A 16,564-nucleotide genomic window follows, 5' to 3' on the forward strand; every position below is an offset into this window, starting at 1 on the left:
GACACTATATTTGACTAACAGACCTTAATTATCTCAAATAGAGCAATACTTTTGTGACATGCTCATTCCGTCAGCCAAGCCTTTTTCCTGAGCTCCAATGTGCCCTCTGGGAGCTAGGAAGACCCAAGAATCTCAACAGCTCACTTTATAGAGTGGCCAACAGATCTGCCACATGACCGTAAGATCCCAGTTGGTCCATCTTGCATCTTTCTTTCTTTTTAAAAAATATATCTTTATTGATTTCAGAGAGGGGAAGGGTGAGGGAGAGAGAGAGACAGAAACATCAATGATGAGAGAGTCATTGATCGGCTGCCTCCTGCACCGCCCCCTACTGGACATGGAGCCTGCAACCCGGGCATGTGCCCTGACAGGGAATCGAACCTCGACCTCCTGGATCCTAGGTTGATGATCAAAAGCTCAGCCACACTGGCTGGGCCCATCTTGCATCTTTCTACACAAGCCCTATGAGTGGGCCTTCAACGAGTTCATCTCTCTGTAGCACCCATGGGAGCATGGGTGTCACCTGCCTCTGTGGGAAGGAAACAGCCACTGGATCTTTTTGGTTTCCAGGTTGTATCCACCCCAGGCTGCAGCTCTCACTTTGGGCGAACTTCGGGTAGTACCTCTGTCTTAAGGCAGAGGGCAGGTTTCTCAGCAGGCCTCCCGAAGGAGGAAATAGTCAGCCGGGGTCAAGTGTTCCAGCTAAAGCAAGCGGTGAGTTGCGCAACCGGTCAGCAGATGCGGGCTGCGCTGAAAGAGGGCCGGTTCTGATACCTAATGCTGCCAGTGGACTGAGGGCATGAGCGGAGATGACCAGGCTGGCTCTGTGCCTGTTCCACGGTCTCTGGGCAGTTGCTCACCTCTCTCTGTAGGGGAACCAACTGAGCCTTGGAGTAGTACCTGACACTCACCTGACCACTGATATTTAAGTTTAACTCAGAACTGGTGACTTTATAGGGGACACCTTTCATGTCTGGGCCCCAAGGAGTTCATTTCCCCTGCCCAGAGGTGAGTGGCATTGACTTCAAGTCAGGCCAAATAATACTCAGGAGGGGCACTACTCTTGCAGGATCCCTTAAAATTGGCAAACTGGTTTACGGTCATGGACATTTAAGACAAGCCAAGATAGGACTAGAGATGAGATCTGAAAATTCGGCTGACAATTAGTGGCTAAAGAGGGCAGCTGCAGGTGGAATCTCTATAGACTCCAGCTAAGCACAAATATGGAAAAGTCTATTTTTCAGAGAAGGAATTATGACAAATCCAAAGTATAGTGGAGAAACAGGGATAATTTCAAGTCCAGTTGCATAAACCTGAGTACACACACACACACACACACACACACACACACACACAAACACAACCACTGGCCAACAATGCTACCATGAATATTCCATCCCTCATGCACAAAGCCACAGAACTCCTAGACACAACTCTCAGCCACACTCCTTCCCTGTAGACTGTCCTCTCTGCACACCAACTGCACACAGCACAGACCCCCCCACCCTCCACTGTCATGCACAGCTATCAGATAAACAGTCCCCTTAGGAAGCTGATTAATAAAACTATTTTATCTATAATTACACTTGACTGATAATAATGTCCTCAGAGCCTGCATGGTTAGATTGACTTAGATTGTAACGTCCAGATTAGGTCTGAACTCCCTTTGAACTCTGGCCACACTGCTGGTCTCTCCAGCTCAGAGATTACAAATGGCTTTAGCTGGATTCGCCCCATGGAATCAGGAGGGTAAGTCGAATTCCAGCTCTCTTTGGTTCTCTGTTCTGTCCGACGCTGTACAGATGATATCTGTGAAAACACTGGCTAACACTAGGAGGAAGGCCCAAATCAAATTACCTTCTCCCACCCACCACTGCCTACCCTGGTGGGTCTATTTTCAAACCAGTGTCAAGCTCAGGTTCCAAGGAGGAAGTTGCTGTGGATGAAGGCTGTCTTGAAGACTGACACTTGAAAACAAACAGTTTAACTCCTGGATCTTGGGCTCTTGGGGACAGGCTCCAGTGAGCCATAATTAACTCTTTAAAGTGTTCACGGTGTCCTGCAAGTAATAAAATGCCCAATTCTTTATGATGTAACGCTGAATGGAGGCAGCGAGGAGGCCTTTTAGGTTAATTACATGTTGGAATGAGGTTAACGACATGCTGGAGATTCTTTGCACGACTCCTTTGACACTGACATGTCACTAGGTAACACACTAGGGCTCAAGGCGGTGATGGCTTTTAAATACTGTAGGGGCTGAAAACTGAGCTGGACAAGCCCTGGACATCACTCTAAATCTAATCCCTCCCTTGGGACTAGGCCCCCCCCCATATTTCCAGGAATTAACAGATCTAATTTTTAAAATCCTCACCTGAGGATATGTTTGTTGATTTTTAAAGAGAGAGGAAGAGAGAGAGAGAGAGAGAGAAACACTGATGTGAGAGAGAAACTTCAGTTGGTTGCCTCCCATACTCGCCCTGACTGGGGATTGAACCCTTAACCTTTTGGTATATGGGACAATGCTCCAACCAACCGTGCCACCTGGCTGGGGCAAGAGGTCTAAATTTTAAACCGATATTCCATGGCATGGGCCTGGGGGTGCTCTCGACACTCTCCTATGCATTTTACAGTAGCTGACTTAGCCAAGGACGATAGGAAAAGCCTGCTATCTAAGGCGATACTTTTAGGATGAGCAGAAGGCACATCAGTACAAGCATTGTAATCCAGATGTGGATTAAAAGGAACAACTGGTTTACAGGAAAACGTCCAATACACAGGAATGAGCTCTGACAGCAGCCAACTGAAAGAGCGTAACATTATGATGACCCCGTTCTGCAGATGATCACCGGGGCATTTCAAAAATCACACAGGGAGATCCCACAGCCACTCCTTCCCACCCTTCTGCTCAGGGCCAGGCATGAGTTTGGCCGCCTGCAGAGCTGGCCCCAGGGACTGCAGCCTAGACTCCAGGGCTCCGTGGGCGGCTTTACTGACGCCCCCCAGTGTGGAGAGGGGCCTCAAGGTTTCCTTGGTACTTGAAAGAAGGCACCCTTTCTCCCCAGTGGTGGAAGGATTGGGGCAAGGCTAGCTCTGCCCACTAGCCGCCAGTGTTTCCTCTCCCACCAGGTGTCCCTGCAGCCGAAGGCTCGCAGCACCTACCTCCGCTCACTTGTACCACCAGGCTGGGCTGGGCTCGGGTCCTCTGACGTTGTCATCACTCTGCTCAGAGAAGGCCCTGGTTGCCGGGACCCCTCCTCCTCAGCGAGAAGGACACCGCATGGCTGCCTCCAGGCAGGTGACACCTCCTCTAGGTGTCCCAGCCCTGAGGAGGCTCCCAGATGCAGCAGGGTCCCAGGTTGGCAGCCGGAAGGTGGGTCTCCCACCTCCACAATGCCCACGTGGTAGCAGAAGGTGAGGTGAGTCTCTTGCTCTGGTGGGAGCTACAACAGGTAGCGACAGAGACCCGTAGAGAGACACCTGCTTGCTTCTTGACCGTGGCTGAGGTCTGAGCGTGTTGCCAGGGACTGCCGATGGGTCCGAGGTCTCCCGGGGAGGCCAGTGTGGTGTCTGGAGAAGCCAGGGAGAAATGTGTCAGACAGAGCTCGTCAGCACCTCAGCACCCTGCCAAGTAGTAATTATCAGCGCCCTGTGCCACCCAAGAGCGAGGGTAATATTTTTTTCCTCATTTTATGGAAGGGTAAGTGGAGGCCCAGGGAGGTCAGAGAACCACTGCAGCCAGTCAGAGGCTAAACTTGGCCCTGAGAGAGGCTGACTCAGAGGTTACCACTGGAGCTTGGGTGAAGCCAGGCGTGTGGGGACACCCCAGGCAGGCCTTTTCCACGGCAGCTGTGGGCCCCAGCAGTTGCGGAGCCTTCCGTCTTCCTCAGGGCGCCCTTCTCCCTGCCAGCTCTGCCTCCCCCGTAATCCTTATCTGACTGCTTCCCGCTCTGGTCCACTTGGCATTTGTCTAGAGCACAGTTTTCCTCGGGGGAGACTAGTCTCTCGACACATTGTGCAAAGAAAAATGTCTCCGAGCAGCTAATTTAGGACAGGCTGCCGTCTACCTTCCCTGTTTGAGATTCACGAAGCACGTTAGCCTAGTAAAAGCTCCAAGAGGTCCTCCAGGAAGGAAACCTGTTGAATCCTGCTGACCACAGCATTCCCCAAACATCTGAGCAGCTTTCTCTGGTAGCACCCCTTAGCATACCACCCAGCTAGGGCTCCAGATGCAGGGAGGGAAACCCCGAGGGGCACGGTCAGATCCCCAGGAGGGGGACTGCACCTCTTTCTCTGCGGTGTTCCCTGCGGCACCTGCTCAGGGCAGGCTCAGTCACTTGGGCAGAACCGAGCGGTGCCATCACTGCCCTAGTTCCTCGGGCACGAAAGCCTGAAGTCATCTTTAACACTCATTCCTCAAAGCCTTTGCCTCAAGCCAGCCTCCACGTCATGTTGACCCCACCCCGCTGTGACACTTCTCTTATATCTGTTCCTCTTTTCTTATAGTAGGTGTCAGATGAGCTACCCCCTCCGCAGAGAGGTTTTTCCTGGCCACCCTTTCCAAAATTCAGGAGCGCCTCCGTCAGGGTGGCCTGCGGCTCGATCCCAGGGCGCCATTTCCATAGACCCCGGCCCCGGGGTGACTGCTGCAATTACGCAACGCGGCTGCCCCCTTGGCCTCAATCTCCTCCCTTCGCCTTAGTTTTCTTTATAGTGCTTTCCACTACTTGACATTGTATTTACTTACGTGTTTATTTGCTTGTGGGTTATCTCCAGGACCTCAGCTGATAATGGTTGTGCAGGTTGCTCGCTGCACAAGGGGCCTGGGCCAGATATTACCTTGTGCTCTTTGGTATCATTCCCGAATCCTCCATGCCCGAAGGGAGATGCGGTGGAAACCCAGCCTGAGTCTGCCTTCCAAGCTGTTTCCTGGTAGGACCTGCAACTTCCCATGAAGGTGTCATTGTCCAGTTAAGTGATTCTATAGTTAAGACGCACACACACACACACACACACACACACACACGATGGGATGATTCTGAACACCTCTCCATGTCTTGTTCTTTTCAGCATATCAATGGCTTCCATCCTGCTCTGCCTTATGTATGTGCTGTAACTTACTTAACTGATTTCCCTGTGTTTGTTTGTTTTCCGATCTCTCACTGTTACAAACACCATTGTAGATCTTTTTTTTTTTTAATTTTTAAATATATCTTTATTGATTTCAGAGAAAGGAAAGGAGAGGGAGAGAGAGAGATAGAAACATCAATGATGAGAGTCATTGATCGAGCCTGCAACCCGGGCATGTGCCCTGACCGGGAATTGAATCCTGATCGCCTGGATCCCAGGTCGACGCTCAACCGCTGAGCCACGCCCAGCCGGGCTATAGATCTTTTTTATGGTGGCAGCTGGGGCCAAGGCTGGGCGAGCACCTCCCCACTGCCTGGAGTGGAGTGAGCCCCCCGGAGCCCAGCTAGGGGACTTGTGACTGGCAGGAGTCTCAGCCCAAGCACAAGGGAGCAGCTTCAAAACCCACAACAACACTTTCTAATTTTTTTTTTTAATGAAGAGGTTTTAGGAAAGATTTATGACCCAACTGAGAAGGGCAGAAGAGTCTTTTCAGCTTTGCACTCAGAGGAAGATAAGTGATGGGGCAAATGCAGATTTAAGGCTGTGCAATGGTGCCACTTGACGTAAACATTGGTTAGAGGCTGCCTGTTGCTCCAGCTCTGTCCCACCCTGTGGGGTGCAAAGGTTAATAGAGCCATTTCCTGCACGAAACACATCCCTCCTGGAAGGGGCAATGGGTGATGGGTGAGATGAATTTGGAGCTCTCATCAGATGTCCTATAGGAAAGGATAGGCATTACATTTGTAATCAGGAAAAAGGCATTTTGTGTTTCCTTTGATGTAGTTAGTCACTGTCATGTGCGTTGCTGTGTTTCCATATTTCCATTTCAGGGGAGGGTGGCCTGAATTGGAGGCAGGACCAATAAATGGACTTGAGCTTGAAAAGAAGCCTTCGGAGAGTAAAATCTGACACACGCCACAATCGTGGGACACCTCGATGAACCTTGAACACATTATGCTCAGTGAAATAAGCCAGTCACAGAAGGACAACTATAGTATGATTCTACTTATAGGAGGACCTAGAGTAGTCAAATTCATAGAGAGAGAAAGCCGTGGTGGTTTTCCGTGGTGGTTGTGAGGAGTGGTAGGGAGAGATGGAATGAGGAGTTTTTATATTAAATAAGAACTTATATGAATGGACGTACAGGTTTAGTTTGCGAAGGTGAAAACGTCTAGGGATGAATGGTGGTGAAATTATATGGCATTGTAAATATGCTCAATGCCACTGGACTGTACACCTAAAATGGTTAAAATGATAAATTATGTCAAAAAAAGAGCTCTTGTGGGAGTCTTAGTCAAGACGGTAGAAAAAAACAAAGGGCCATAGGGCAATGTAGGAATAGACAAGGAACAGAATGACCGCTCACATTACATGTGAGGGGCTGTGCTAAGCCCTGTATACACCCAGGTCCTGAATTGTCACACAGCTCTAGGAGGTAGGTGAGGATTCTCCCTATTTTACAGAGGTGGGGACTGAGGTTTAAGGAGGCCTGGTAGCTTCCCAAGGTGGCCCTAGAGCAGAGCTGGAATTCAAACCCAGGCCTGGTGTGTCCAGGATCAGCCTCATTACATTCACGGAGACTCAGCCACTACAGGATGTGCTTTATGTATTTGTTTCACTTAATCCACGTAACAACCTGGCTCATTTGTTATTATCATCCCATTTTATAGAAAACCAAACTAAGACGTGGAAGTAAAGACGAATGCCAAACTGTGCACAGCTAATGTATACCAGAGGCTGGATTTGAACCCAGCTCTCCCTGGGCTTGGAACCCACGTGAGCTTTTCTATGGCTTACTGGCTCTGACCAAGCTCCGGGGCGGAGCTCCTCCTACATTCTCCTTTCTGTCTGGTGCTCTGCTGTGGCAGGAAGGGGCAGATTATTTGCTGGTGTTCTCTTATATTAAAGTTTAGTATTTTAAGATGGCTCCTGACCTGTAGGATCTTTTCTCCAACTTCTTAGAAGTTGTACGAGTCTTAGCTTGCCTGCCTTCATTACTTTTCTAAGAACTCCTGACACCAAGACAGCCTCCACTCTGAGACATTGCAATACAAAGATTTATTGACCCATCTGTCTTGTCTACCAGGTTAGAAGCTTAAAGAGGGTGTGGGCTCTGTCTGATTTATCTGTTTCCTCAGTGTCTGGCACTGCGCTCCACTCACAGGAGGGACTCATTAAATATTTGTTGAATGAATGAAGCCAGAGTGGCCAATGAAGTGTTTCCTTTTCTTATTAACTCTTCACTATCAGCCGGATCTGGCTCATAAGTGAAATAATATATGAAGGATAGTGGTCAGCTTTTGCCCCTGATCTTGATGTTCATGAGAAGGACAAGAATAGAGACAGAGTGAAGTGAAGATCCCAGGCCTTAGCATCTAGTCTGCTTGCGGGTATGTGACTCTGTCTTCTTAGGACCTCAGGACCAGCCTTACTCCCCACAGAAGATTTTGGTCAAAATAGAAGGACCCAAATATCTGTCACAGCATGATGAAAACATCTGAGGGAGAGTCACGAACAGAATAAATAACAACAAATCCTCTTGGTCTCAGTTTCCTCACGTAATAAAAATGGTGTTATGGGTTGAATTATGTCCCCTCATAATTAGGACTTTAGGTTGAAAGTCCTGACTCCCAGTACCTATGACCTTATTTGAAATTAAGGTCTTTGCTGATCAAGTTAAGATGAGGCTATTAAGGTGGCTCTTAATCCAATGTGTCCTTATAGAAGGGGACATTTGGACATAGAGACAGATGAATACAGAGGGAAGACAATGTGAAAACAGAAGAAAAATGCCATCAGCAAAACAAGGAATAATGCCTGGGGCCACCGGCAGGTAGAGGAGAGGCATGGGACAGAGCCTCCCTCGGAGCCTTCAGAAGGACTCACCCTACCAGCATCGTGATTCAGATTTCTAACCCCAGCACTGAGACAGTGCATTTCTGTTGTTTAAGTGACCCAGTTTGTGGTACTTTGTTACAGCAGCCCTAGCAACTAAGACGGGGGGCAATAAGTACTTATCTCACGCAGATATGAAGATTAGATGAGATTATAGAAGCAAAATGCTTAACAAAGTTCTTGCCACATAGCAAGAGTCATTGGGTGACGTGGGGGATTTCTGTTTGTTTGTTTTTCGCCTGATCAGCATTCCTTTTCTCTTCTTTTTTGGAAATAGCCACTCAGTTTTCCTTTGGTACAGTCACCCCTCCTGTTCCAGACACAGCTCTGCCCTGTCCCAGCCTGGCCAGTTAGAGTTGTCCAGCTCCAGGTCCTGGTAATGACACCAGGAGGGTGCACGTGTCCCAAACAGGGTAATCAGAGTTCTCACTAGGGAGAGGTATGGGTCCTGAGAAAGGGAGGGTCTCTGTTCCTCTGGGAGGAAGAACAGTAAAGACGATGAACCTAGAGCTTCTTGGGGCCATTTTTCTTGACCTGGTGCAGGAAGCCGTCTTCAGGATAAGGGAAGGAGGCTGGTGTGAAAAAAGAAGTAAATCTGAGTTGGAAAGGGATGGACATGAGTGGAGAGAGAGAGACTGAGAGAGAGAGCGAGAGAGAGAGAGCGAGAGAGAGCGAGCACTGAATATAGGGAGATAGTGTTTGGGCTCCGGGAAATAGCACTCCTGAATCCAGGGGCCCATGGACCTTGAAGTTGTGGAAACCAATACAATGTTTACGTTGGTTTGTGTTGGAGTTGGTCACATGCATCTAGAAGGGTCCCGGCCTAGTTGTCTTTAGATGCCCGCCTTTCCTCAAGCACAAGCGGCTCCTGGCTAAGAACAGTCAAGCAGGCAGTGGTGGCGGCTGTGGTGGGGCTGGATCACAGAAGACAGGGAAGACTTCCACTGCCTGGCACATCAGGGGTGGCTTCTGTCTGTGACTACCCCTCAGATGTTTTCATCATGCTGAGACAGATATTTGGATCCTTCTATTTTGACCAAAGTCCTCTGTGGGGAATAAGGCTGGTCCTGAGAAGAATTTCAGAGGTTTTAAGAAGTCAGAGGATTTCAGGGGTCTGAGTTGGGAGATCCTTTGGGATGGCTGTGGAGAGGCGTCACCTTTCTTTGGAGGCACCAAGAAGCTCGCTCCTCTTAGTTGGCGTTTCTCCTGAAGCAGCTTAATTTCTAGTCCTCTTCACGCAGCCACCTCAGGGATGAGTTAGCTGCTTTTCTCACCCGAAAGGATCATGAGAAACTCTGGGGTTCAGATTTCACTCTGTTGACCTTCACCCAACTATGTGCAAATACTCATATGCAGAAGACAAACGATCCCTGAATGTCTTTTGCTAATAATTTACTGTATATTTCTATTTAGCCTTCTAGTGTAAAAGTGATTGGGGAATGTTCATGGTTATTAAAAGAATTGGACAGTTTCAAAAATTTATTACTCAGTAACTAGTTTGCGTGGGAACACATAGTGTACGCTAAATTGTAGAGTTAAGTTTATATTTATCAATTTTCTGCCAGGGAGCTTGAGGAAATGAAGAATACAGTGTGGATGCATTTCAACCATCAAAGATACTGTGCTAGCCACTATAGGGAATATATTCAATAACATTGTGATAACTATGCTGTCAGATGGGTGCTAGACTTACTAGGGTGATCACTTTGTAAGGTGTGTAAAGGCCTAATTACTATGTTGCAAACCTGAAAGTATTATAATATTATATGACAACTACAATGAAAAAATAAAATTAAAAAATTAAATAAAAAAGATGCTATGCTCCCAGGCCTCTTGGGACAATTAGACTATGAAACCGACGTGGGCCAGGTGACATAGGAGCACACACTGAACACTTGGAAGCTTGTGGAAATAACTGCAATAGTGTCTTTACAAACCAGTTTTGACTACATGTTCATATAAATCTTAGTTACCGATGTAGGACTACTGATACATTCTGCCTTTTTATTGGTCATGCATGCCTAGAACAGTGCCTGGAACATTGTAGGCACTCAATGAACACTTGGTGAATAAATAAAGTATTGGTAGTGGACTCTGTTTCCCTCAATGTTCCAGCTTTGTTGGACTTCTTTTAGTTCCTGAGATGACCTACATTCTTTCTTTTCTCAACTACTTTGCACATGCTAGTTCCCCTGCCTGGAACACTGCATTCATACAAAAAATATTTATCGAGTGCTAATTATTTTCCAGGCACTTGTACAGGTGCTGGGGAGACCACAGTGAACAAAAGAGACAATGGAACTTACATCTTAGTCGGGAGAGACAGGCAATAAAGAAGAGTAAGTACCTACAATATATGTTACGTTGGATGAAGGGAAGAGCTATAGAGAAAAATAAAGGGAGGAAAGGAGGGCAGGTGTGTAGGTGGGTAGAGACTGTTGTTGCAGATTTTAAAGAGAAGATGACAGCTGACTTGCTAAGTCCCACGGGTAAGGCAGACCCTCCTTGGACCCCTGCATTAAGCGAGTTTCAGGTTCTGGTAGCACCTTTACTTCCTTTATCATCATATTCATTATTGCTGTAATTACTTCACGAAAACTGTCTTCCATGCTGGACCGAAGCTTCCCCAAACCAGGGACCATGTTGTTTCATTTACCACTCTGTTCCTGCCCCCTGGAACTGTATTTTGCCTGTAATAGATAGTCAATGAATATTTCCTGGAGAAACACATGGGAGAAAATAGGACATTTCTTAGAAAATATCCTATGTTTCCATACTTGCTATAAATGATGCATTGATTTTTTTACTGATGGACATACTAGAGAGCCTAAAATTGGTGCTGTGCAGGGCTTCTCCAACTGGAATGTGCAAGCCAGTAACCTGTAGACTGTACTTTCCAGAGATGGCTCAATGAGATATCCGAGCCCACATGCTCTTCTTTCAATATAACTTTGGCATTTCCCTCCCCTTGAGTCTGGGCGGGACCATGGCTATAGTAGAAATGACCTCACGTGACTTTTTGAAATGTGTGTTTTTGGAAATCAGCCAACAGGCTGTGAAAAGACTTAATCTTAAGTCTTTGTGGGAGCTATTGGAAAAGAATTTCTCTTTCTCCTGGATGTGCAAGCTTGGAGCTGCTGAGGGCCCATCACATGGTAGGAGATGGTTCAAGAGTGAGACACATAGAGAGAGATCGAATCCTGGTAATTGTCTGAGCCCCTGGATCCAACAATGTCTGAACTTCCCTTCAGCTTCTCAGTGAAATGAACTGATATCTTGTCTTTTTTGTTTTAAGCTAGTTCGAGTTGGATTTCTCTTACCTGCACCAGAAGAGTCATGACCCATATAGTGGACAATATTGTTGGCAGCACAGAGTCTACAAACATTGTCTTTGTAAACTGTTCATTGCTATAAAAAATCCAGTACACGGCTAATTCTACTCCCATAAGAACATGCTAGAGGAGCCTTATCCACCAATTACTGTTAATGAGCACATCCAAAACGCCAGCCCTTTGATGATCTAGGCACCCTCAGCGAGCGTTTCAACCTTCTTCCCTCTGCAACCCTGCTTCCAGGGCTGCCCTGGCTCGGGAGTGAGAACCATGCCCCTGTTTTTGGCACGACTTGCTGAGAGCTGGCTTCACCCAGGGGAACCCCTTGAAGCTCATGAGTGACTCATCTTCAACAGAGCCCCACGTTTGCCTGGGGAATGTCACAGGAGTTGTTGTGTGTGTGAAAAACTGTAGAATACACACGAAACATGAATAAATAAGTCAGGACTCGGTGCCAATTTGGGGCGATTAAAGGATCCCGTGAAAGCTGAGCCTCTGGAGAGAGGTTCTATTATATAATCCTCTAAATTGAAAGGGCAGAGGTGTCGCCTCCTTTGATCCGAGCACCTGTGCACTCTCGGCCCTTGGGCTCTTGGCTAGAGCAAAGTTCGTGTTATCACGGCTGGCCAGCCCCAGGCTCTTTCCCATCACCCTGGGAATGCCTTCTTAAGAATTCCTTCAGAGGTCCCATTCTAGGCCGTGCTGATTATTCTTAGTATTTTTAGACATGGCCCCTGTGCTGATTATTCTTAGCAGTTTTAGACATGGCCCCTGGGTCTTCACAGCAGGAATGAGTTGCCAGAAGGATCACACTCTTCCTTGGTGACAGCTCAGCAGAAGTGGCATGTTCTCCCCGACGGAAGAGTGCTGGTCCTCTAGGAATCCCCATCTCCCTCCAAGGCTGTCAAATGTCACCTTACCTGAGGACGCTTCTCTGACTCTACTCCCCCACTCAGGCCTTGAACTTTTTACAGCCTTGGGGTTTTTGGAACTCCACACACTTTTTAGTTAACGCATTTATGGCACAGTCCTCCTTAAGGATCTGGTGGTGACACTCCAGGATTCAGAAGCAGCTTCTTGAGCTTCCATTTTTAGAAACAGCCTCTAAAAACTGCCCCGTGGGACATGTTGGAATCCTAAGGGATCCAGCTAAGGCAGACTCAGTCCTCACCTTCCTCTGTCTCTGGAGAGCAGGGTAGCTAAACTCTGGAGAGACGAAATAGCTCTGGGAACCCGCTCCATCCCTTTCTAGCTGTGTGATCTTAGGCATGTAGCTTAATGTGTCATCCTCACTTTTCCTATCTGTGTAATGGGGATAACGATGGGCTCTATGGCTGAGCATTGCTGTGAAAATTAAATAAAGTGATCCGGGCAGAGCCTTTAGTACGGTGCTTGGCACCTAAGAACTCAGTAACGCCTGCTATTAATATGAAATAAATCAATGAACATTTATTTTCCGTTTAATAGGCGACAGGGCACCGTGTTAGGATCCGCCTCTGAGCCTCACATGGAATCGACGCCTTGCTGCGCTGAGGCAGAGTCCAGACCTTGCTGTGACCAGTTGCACCTTTTTCCGTCAGTTTGTTCATTCACTCAGCGGATATTCACTGTCTGCCTACTCTGTGCCCACGATGTCTGAGCTGCGGCTCCCACGTCCACGCTCTGGAATCGGGGTTAATGCCAGGGCAACATCTCGCCGCGTCGGCCGAGCGGTGGATTAGCATCCCAGATGCTCACACGCTCACTGGCATTTGCTTTGCCCTGTCCCAACTCTGCGGACAGGGACAAGGGATGTTTGCTTTCCTTTGGGGGGAAGCCAAGGATGAAAATAATACCCTTGTTTCTGCTATTTCTTACACTGAGGCAACTTAAAGGAAGCTTAAGAGAGAAGTGGATGGGTCGAGACAATGCTCTCTGGCTGGTAAGAATGAAACCGCAAGGATTAGGAGGTACATTGCACATATTTTAAAAAACAGGAAGAAACGAGGAACTTGACTGTTTATGTGCTGGGCTGAAGGTTGGGATTCAGAACCCACAGTCTTTGGGTCTTTGGTTGGTGGCAGCACATGGATTCCTATGTGGACTCATGGGTTCCAGGTGACTCTCACATGCAGCTAGGTTTGCAAATCACTGACCGAGCTGAAGAGAATTCAACTTTTCCATGGGTCCCATGTCCTCAAGAGCATGTGATCAGAGGGTTTAAAAGAGATTATGAGATATAGGAAGTTAGATGAAACCTTGAGTTGTGTCTGTGGAGAAATAAAACAGAAAATTGACGGAGGGAGCTGTGTCCTGAGTAGGGTTGTAAACCAATGCAGAGGCCTACATTGACTGGCCAGGTCATGTGGTGTCTGATGTTCCTCTGGCTGGTGTCCAGTCCCTCAGATGTGGGACTGAAGTAGGTAGGTAAAGGTGCTGACCCAGGGCTGGCGGATAGAACATGTCAGCGGGATCACTGGAGGGGCTGAGCAAGGCACACCGTTGTTGGCTCTTCCAGGAGCCAGGGGAGACCAGAGACTTGGGTTTTGATGAAATCCACCAACAGCGGAAAATCATCCAAGAACAGGACGCAAGCCCAGTGGCCTTTATTCCATCTTAAGTCACCAAAGACAAATGGGGCAGGAAACTGGGAATGAGCTGGATGAACAAAATGGCATAATTGATGGCCTTGCCTACCTGGTGAGGAACACAGATAATACATGTCACACTAAAACCAGACGTGTGACTACGATGGACAGAAAGTCAAAATCTCGTGGGATGATAATGGTGATTTCATTGCTGCTTATGGCCATGGTGGGCGTTCAAGTCTGCCCTGCCAAGTAGTGGCAACAAAAGGTACGCCAGCTGTGACACCTGCCAATGATGGAGAAATTCAGTATCCTTTTCATACATAAAAGCTGCTCTCAATAAGTGCCCCCAACACTCTTAAAAATTTATATATATATTCGTACATATTTATTATTTTTTGGTTCTGTAGGGGTTGTGTTCACAATATAGAACCCTTAGCGTGACTCTATGTGGAGGAGCATTGGTTATATGCAACACATTATCTGACCGTAGAGTACAATTCTGTAAAGAGAACTTTCCCCCTTAAATTCTCTTTGCCCCTTGACCTTTAGGGGATTCTTAGACATCTGCAATGGATTCATGGAAACACTAGATAGTATAGCATTTATTTCTCACAACCTGGTCAAACTGAACTGCAGAGAGTTTTGTCAACAAGGGTGATAGTAAAAATATTTAAGAAACAGTACATGTATAGAGCCGATCAACCAGAACTTACCCTGGAGAGTCTGAAGGTCCCCTCCTGGAACAGCAGCCTGCATGCAGTTGCTGGCTTGGGAGAATGGGAGTCAGGAAGGCAGAGGACAATGAAGGGACAGTGTGTATTTGTCAACCAAATTTTAACAGCCAGCAAGCCAATACTAGAAGTTGCTCCTAAATATCATCAGAGTAGCTATTGTGTCCAGTGTAGTACACAGAATGTTTTCAGAATACACTGCTAGCTATTCATTCATTGACCAAATATTGTGAAATTTCTTTACAAAACATTTTATTTTGGCTTCCAGCCTTTCCTCACTTATTTTTTCCAGAAGTCTCACTTCTCGTTGCTCAGTCAATGACAGTCCACATTACTCAAGAAAAGAGCAAGAAAGAACACTGGGGCCCATCTTCTATTTCATGAAGGCAACCCAGAGACAAATAAATGCCTGTTCCTCAGGAGCCAGGCCAATGTTTACTTCACTAATTCCTTGTAACCCCCTTTACTCCTTGAAGCCCTACCCCTTTCTTCAGGGGAGTCCCCTAGACTTCTAGTCTCCAGACCTTGGCTGAGCAACTGACCCATAGAAGTGGAGGCGCAGTGACCAACATTTGGATTCCAGGACACTGGAAGACCAGATTTTAGTCCTGCCTCTTTCCTTACCAGGTGGGTAATTTTAGGCAAAGAGAAAAAGCACACACCAGCGTTGGGTGCTTGTGGATGAATCACTAAGCTCCTCAGTTTCATCAACTGTACAATGAAGGTCTGTACCAGCCTCTCTCTACAGCTCTCCTAGCCCGGACTCCTCTGTGCCACCTGCTCTGATCGCCTCCAGGTTGTGGAGGTGGAAGTCTCTCTTTGGCCCCATGCCCACTGCTCCGGCTGCTGGTCAGCTCTTTCCTCACCTGTGTGGCTGGTATCCTTGGGCCTCACTCATGGGAATCCAGGCTTTGTCTACTCTCCCTTGGCTTGGGCCAAAGGCTCTCTGGGTGGTGGATCCTCCAGCCCTAGACCTTAGCTCAGAGGGTCTCCCCCAGGAAAGTATGGCCATGACTCCCTCTCCTCCTCCACGTCCACCCCTGCTCTTCTCTCTCCTGCTCTCTCACGCCCACTCATGTTCTCGCTCTTTCTCTCTTGAATCTCCCTCTCCTTCTCCCATCTCCTTCCCTGCTCCACATCCTCAGGCCTGGACCTCATCAGCTCACCTGATCCAGCCCCATGGAAACTAAACTACCATTGCCGCCATCACGGCAGGCAGACTGCTGCCATCTTCCTCTGGGTCCCGGGGAACTTACCAAACCTCTGCTTGCCTCAGTTTCCTCACTTATAAACGTAACACTTGTTCCCACCTCACAGGGTTGTTGGGACAATTCAATAGACTATACTGAATACATGTAAAACACGATAAGTGCCTGGCTAATGGGAATTGCTCAATGTTAGCTGGGGTTTCTTTTTTCCCTGCAGCAAGTTGACTTGGCTCATTGAATACACATGGGTGTGATAAATGAGTTATTAATGTGCCCTTGAAACTTTGCAACATCTTTCCTTCAAGCATTTAAAATATATGAGCAAGTTACTCCCCAAGCCTTCATTTTCCATTCAGCTGCCATCCCTCTTCTTTTCTACAAACACACACATGCTTCAGCTTGACTGACCTGTCTGGACTTTCAAAACTCACTGGGCTTTCTCACCCTTTCTTGTCTTTGCATTTGGCCAGCGTGCGCTTTCCCCAGTCTATCTTCTTTGTCTTTGGTGGTGGGACAGGTGGACCTCTTATTGATAGATGTTTCAGGAATTAGCTCAGATGCCAGGAATTAGCTTCCTCCTCCAGGAAGACTTCAGTGACTGCTGCCATTCCCCAAGGCAGAGATATGTACTTTTTTGTACTTTCTAGATATCATTGTTACAAGGCTGATACCATGGCAATATTATTATTTCTATTTACTTG

Source organism: Miniopterus schreibersii (assembly GCF_964146895.1).
Source record: "Miniopterus schreibersii genome assembly, chromosome: 12".
Taxonomy (NCBI): Eukaryota; Metazoa; Chordata; class Mammalia; order Chiroptera; family Miniopteridae; genus Miniopterus; species Miniopterus schreibersii.